The sequence below is a fragment of the Mandrillus leucophaeus genome, unplaced genomic scaffold (genome assembly GCF_000951045.1).
Source record: "Mandrillus leucophaeus isolate KB7577 unplaced genomic scaffold, Mleu.le_1.0 Scaffold276, whole genome shotgun sequence".
Taxonomy (NCBI): domain Eukaryota; kingdom Metazoa; phylum Chordata; class Mammalia; order Primates; family Cercopithecidae; genus Mandrillus; species Mandrillus leucophaeus.
This window is the reverse complement of record NW_012102876.1, coordinates 1,698,605-1,705,271: the sequence shown is the minus strand read 5'-3', so window position 1 is coordinate 1,705,271 and position 6,667 is coordinate 1,698,605.

Genomic DNA, 6,667 nt, shown 5'->3' with positions numbered 1-6,667 from the left:
GCCACTGCACTCCAGCCTGGGCGACAGAGCCAGACTCCGTCTCAAAAAAAAAAAAAAAAAAAAAAAAAAAAAAAAAAAAAAAAAAAAAAATTGGTCAGATTATTACAAATAATAATAATGGCAAACATTTATTGAGCACTCACTATATGCCAGAGGGTTTATAAATTATGTCTTTTAATCTTCCCAGCTGTCTTAGTAATAGATACTATTTTTCTTCCTATTTTACAAATGAGGAAACTAAGGACTAGACGTTTCAAGTAATGGACCCAGAGTCAAATAGTAAGGAAAAAAGCCAAATCAAGCACAGGTCTTGAGGTTCCTAACGTTTTTTGTTGTTGTTGTTGTTTGTTTTCATTCATTTGACCAATATACATTGAGTACTACCATTCACCATGCACAGGTCTGTGTACTTGGCATGATACAGAAATCCTAATGCAGACAATGACTACTGGCCTCAAAAAAATTTACCTTCTTGTGGGTGGAGACAGACAAGACAAAATAAGTACAATTTGTCATATATTAATTGGTAATAAAATAAGGCAGGAAAGGGGATGTGAAGAGATTATATGGGGTTTGCCTTTTAGATAGGGTGGCCAGGGAAGGTTTCAGTAAGAAGGAGACAATTTAGTAAAGACATAAAGAAAATGAGAAATTGGGTATTCAGGTCTAGGGGGTGAGCAGTTTATACCAAAATGAGCTATTTTGTACCTGAATGTGCAGTGAATGGAGCGCTGCTCACATTCTGTTGTTTCATCTTCTCAATTGCTTTATGAAGTGGGTTATTTTCTTCGATTTATAAATAAAGAAACCAAGATTAAGAGCACCTTTCTCAAGGGCACACATAACTAGTATGTGTTAGAACTGGGACTTAGAGTCCTGTGTGAAAGGGAGAAAGGAGGTTTGGCAAGGCCATTGTCTTTCTGCCTTCCTCCTCTGGCCTGACACACCCTAAACTTTAGCCTCCACATGCCCCAAACAAGCAGAGGGATGCCCTAGATGTGTAACTGGGACAAGTCACATAACCTCTCTCAGCCTTGGTTTCTACATCAACAAAAGGAGAACGATAATACCTGTGGCCGGGCACAGTGGTTCATGCCTGTAATCCAAGCACTTTGAGAGGCCGAGGCGGGTGAATCATTTGAGGTCAGGAGTTCAAGACCAGCCTGGCCAACATGGTGAAACTTGTCTCTACTAAAAATACAAAAATTAGCCGGGCGTGGTGGCGGGTGCCTGTAATCCCAGCTACTTGGGAGACTGAGACAGGAGAATAACTTGAACCCAGGATGCAGAGGTTACAGTGAGCCAAGATCGCACCATTGCTCTCCAGCCTGGGTGACCTGAGCAAGACTCTGTCTCAAAATAAATAAATAAATTAAATAAATAAATAAATAAATAGAAATAAAGTTGTTGAGAAAATGCTGGGTCCACAGTAGGTGGTAAATAAATGGTAGCTATTAATATGAAATGAGGGACACGCTTTAAATACTGTCCGCAGGCACTGTCCTGTGCAGTTTTATCTTTCCTCAGAGAGTAACTCAGAAGCTTTGCTCGGAATGGACACTAAGTGACAGTATATAGAATTGCACTCATTTGTGTTTTATGGAAGTGCTTAGCTGGGTAGGCCTCATTCACTGGTTTCCACCCACGCAGGGACACACCAAGAAGATTATATCTAATAAGTGAGACAGATATTCTACCTGCTTAAAGAATTAGCCAACCATGTCACCTCACTTCCCAGGGAGGGGAATTCAGGAGCACAAGATGCTGAAGCCATTCTAAATGCCTGCAAAATTAGGAAGGATGACCAAATGAGACCTTTGCCAGCTCTAAAATCCTGGGTCTGTAAATCTGAGAGACAGACTTTGTCTGCCCAACGAGCTCCTAGGGTAGAAACGAGGTAGGAGTTTGAGACATCTTGTGGGGCAGCCCTCAGAATTATACCCAACCCAACTTTCTCACCAGCCCCAGACTGTTTTCCCAAGCCTGGTCCAGGCAGAGTCATCCTCACTGTTGTCTGTTCTCCTCTTTTGAGCAAGAGCATATTGGAACATCAGACATTTTGATTTATGAGGTAGGACAGGCAGGGCAAAGTTCGGAATTTCTGGGTCCTGAAGCTGATAACATTGGAGGAAGGAGCTTTTTAAGCAAAAGAATGCAAAATCAAAAATATCTAATTAGGTCTAGGGCCTTGAAAGGGATCCTGAAGCTTCAGTTTTATTGCCTCTCTGGGGGTAGGAGATTCCTCTCTCAGGGACAGCAGCCAACCATGGTGAGCAAGCTCCTTTGCCAGGCAGGAAGTATGTGCAGTTTGTTTCCAGCAGTACTCATTTAGGTCTCATGATCATTCTTCACAGTGGGAAGAAATTACTCTCGGTTTATATTTTTAAGACTTTTAGATTAAAGTAGCTTGGTAAGCACCCCGGCCTAGCAGTTCAGTAAAATCTTTGTAAAAGTTGCCTAGGTCTCTGAACCTGAAAGTCCCCTGGTTTAAATGACGGAGTTAGGTTGCAAGATCTCTGGAAAGTCCTTTGGACTCTAAAATATCAGAATTCTGGGTGTTCTAGACATCGTCTGGTAAGACTTACACCCTCGCTGATTCTAGTCACCCTACAAGAGCACCACTGCCCAAGAGGTGATGCTTTCTCTCCTCTTTTTAGGTTTGGAAGAAAGGCCATCTCAAAGCAAACATGATGCCATAGTTCTCTTCTGGTTTCATGGTGCTGTCCTTTCCTCTGCTGAAGTACATTTTCCCACAAGACAAAGGCAATCCAAGAACATTTTTTGTGGGGGGCAAACCTTCCTGTACTCCCCTTCCTTGCTTTGGACTTATTTTCTACTCTCGGAACTAGGCTGCAGACAGGGAGTCAGGTAGTCAGGGACAAACTATACACTGGATCAAGCCAGACAGTGAATAGATGGAAAGGATATTATCAAGCAGCTAGACTATTCTTGCCTCTTCTTTCAATCAACCCTGTCCCCTGCAATTATGATGCTTCTCGAGAACCTACCTTCCCCAACCTGAACATATGCCTGTCGAGATGGTTTAGGATTATCAGGAAGATCTCAGCTTTTTCTGACACAAAAGAGCCAGTGCTTCTTCCCTCTGGAGAGAACAGCTGTGCCATTCGTCCCCCTCCTAGCAGCCACACTGCACCATGGAAACCTGTTCTCCACAGTAATTCTCAAAACATCTCTGGTGATGTTTTGACAAGCTTACTACCCTCAAATTGCTAAACCATAGCACATCTTCTCACCAAGGTTGGGAAGGCCAATGACTCAAGTTTGTAAAAGGTGTGTGAGACCACGAGGTGCTCAGAATTCAAGCCAAGAATGATATCCCAGAAGGCACAGCATTTCTCTGAATCTCACAGATTTCTCTGAATCTCCATTCCCTTTCTATCCAATGTGGGTACCTATTCTTATGAAATGGAAAAACTAATTATAATGATTGCAAATTGCTTTGCAAATGTAAACTTGAAGGGGAAAACCCTCATGTTTTCCTCCTAGACATACTGTATTTGGTGAGCCCCTGTGAAGTTACATTATTTGCTTTTGCCATTAAGAGAGCCATGGGGAGTTATTCATTAGCTTATGTGAGCTTTTAATTATTGCCCTGAAGAAATATGTAAATGACTGCAAGATGGGGTCCCAAGGGCTCTCTTACAGAAAAGGTAATCTAATTTTTCTTAGATTAATACAAGAAATATGTCTTAAAACAGATGAACTTTACTCTGCAAAAGGCCTGGAAGAAATGACCATATATTTTATCATTCAAACTATGACTCTTGAGAGTGAAAGGGGGCACTATGAATAATCATACCAGACAACAGGAACAAGCCAGGGCTTTCCTAAAGAATATTCATTCCCTGGTGTGAACCCGGGAGGCGGAACTTGCAGTGAGCCGAGATCGCACCACTGCACTCCAACCTGGGCGACAGAGTGAGACTCCGTCTCAAAAAATAAATAAATAAATAATAATAATAAAAAGAATATTCATTCCTAAAGAAGAGGGGGAAGTTGGGGCTTTCAAATGAGATCTACAGCTGTAGGGGCTTTGAAAAATTCTCCTAAACCACAATTTTAATAAATAGGTCTGCCAAGTTAAAGTTGCAGCTTATTTTTTTCTTGTCTTCAAAAAGTTCTCTCTTTACCCACTAGGCTTGTCTGAAACCTGTGCTAACTTGCAATTGGAGTCATCTAGTATTCATCCAGGATTGCAGCAGGTGTCTAGAAGTAGGAAGCAACTTTTGGGTTATTTGGAGAGAGGCCAAGATGGATTCTGTATGGGATGTGCTTGAAATAAATACTCTCCAGTCTATGAGAAATTTGTGTCTAGATTTTTTTTTCCAGAAAGAAAGACTACAATAGGATATTTATGGGTTATCGTGAGAAACTGATTGCAAGTGCATTTTTTAACCCACTAATAGTATGAATCAAGAAAACCAGATATGACCTAAAGCATTTTCAACAGTGTATTTATCATCAACTAAAATTATGTGCCTTAGCTGTGCCAGACAGGCATGGCTGAATTGGGGCTTATTTTTCTACTAACAGTACCTAACATGGACGAGTGGAAATAAGCTATGGAATGGCCAAGAGGCAAGCATCTGAGAACATGGAGCAAAATGATTCTGTATGTGCCAGAATTTCAACTTCCTCATTCTGGGAATCTACAACGAGCTAAGCCCTTTATCTTGGTAAGTTTATTTGATCTTCACAATCACTTGGTAACAAGTATCTTCACTTTATAATGAGGGAAATAGGGCTCAAATCATTTAAATAATCTTTCCAAAGTCACAGATATGGAGTGACAGCATGAGAATCGTAACACCTAATTCCTAAATCTGTGCTTTTTCTACTATACCACACTCCTTTAGTAGGTGATAAATTTCTGGTCCAGGCTTCTACTATAGCTTTGTTTCTGCTATGCTACTAAATATTCAGGCTATGAAGAAAAGAGGTTGATTCTATTTCCATTTGATAAAGTCCTAACTATGCAGGGAAACAGCCAATAAAGGAAGAAAAGAAAAATCTATGATGCAAAGATAAAAGGATATATTGCATAATCTCTCACCAACTCAGGTAAAAAGTCAACACAAGTAAAAGTGGCATGCTGTGCATTTTTGGGAAGAGGTCTGACCCGGGGCACATAGAGAGCATATACTCTCTATGTCTACTCCTGTTGCTTTCAGAGTAGGCGATAGGATAGCACTGAGGCTCTCCAGTGAATGAACCCCTAGTCCATAATGCGTGAGGACACAGGGACTGGTAAGGTCTAGCTCAGAAAGTTAAAGCAAGAAAATTACTGACAGACCATCACAGCATAAACAAAGAAATATTTATGTACAAAGCATTGTTAACAGACTTTTTTGAGGATCAGGGTCATAAGAAAGGTCTCACGTTTATCTCGAAGAGTGTATAAGATATAAGCCCCTACCATCAAAATGCTTCCATTCTGGTTAAAGCAGCAGCATGTATACACATGGCCTTCTGCCTTCCACTCTAACCTTCTCAGACTCCTTCACAACTTCCCTTCTTCTCTGCCCATCCACTAAAGTTTGCTATTCTTCATCCTTGGGACTCTGACTTTCCCTGCTTGAGCTCATCCACTCCTGTGACAATAGAGCAAATGGGGTTAGGAACTCTGGAATCAGGTGAACTTACCTGATTTCACATTTAAGTTCTACCACTACCCAGCCGTAAGAACTTTGTAAAGTAGTTTAACTTCTGCAAACCCATCCCTTCAGGTATAAAATGAGGGTAATAATTTTAACCTCATATTTTTTTGAGAAGACCAAATAAAATTATGTGAAGTGCTTAGCATAGTGCTTGGCCCAGGATATGCACTGAAAAGAACATGTTGTTAAACTATCAGATGTCTGCTGATGATTTCTATTTCTGTATTTAAAACACAACCTTACTCCTCATTCCATACCCTTATTCCAACTGCCTGTTGAGCATTTCTACCAGGGTTTCTGGCAGACAGTTTAAATGCAACATGTGCAAAACTGAACTCATTATCTACCCTAACAGACTTGTTCCCTTTCCTGTATTCCTGGTTTTTGGTCAGTGGTTCCTCCCTCACCAAAGTCTACCAAGCTCAAAAACTCAGTCACTCTTGATCCCTCTCTCTTTGTTACCCATCTCAAACGAATTCCTGACGGCATTTCCACTACTCCACAAAATTACTATTATAACAAAAAGGTGAATATCTATGCATTATTATTGTGGAGAAAGGACCTTTAAATATTACATGAAAGGCAGAAATAATAAAAGAAAAAAAAAAACCTAAATGTGTAGATATTAACAATCACCAGAAGCAAGACAAATGATACTTGCAGAATGAGAAAAATTTTGCAACATTTAAGACAGGCAAAAGGAAATATACCTTATATTAAATTGTTCTAATAACTTTTTTAGACACTAAATTAGATAGAGAAAGATATAAATAAGCAATTGACCACACAGGACAAGCAAAAAGCCAATAATATGAAAAGTACATTTTTCACTAGGATAGTAATAAAAGTATGAAAATTAAGCAATAATGTAATACCATTTTTTACTTTTTAAATTGACAAATATATTTTAGTACTAAAAATATCCAATTTTGATGAGAATGTAAAAAAATGGATATTATCATATGATCCTGTGGTGGAACTAACATAAG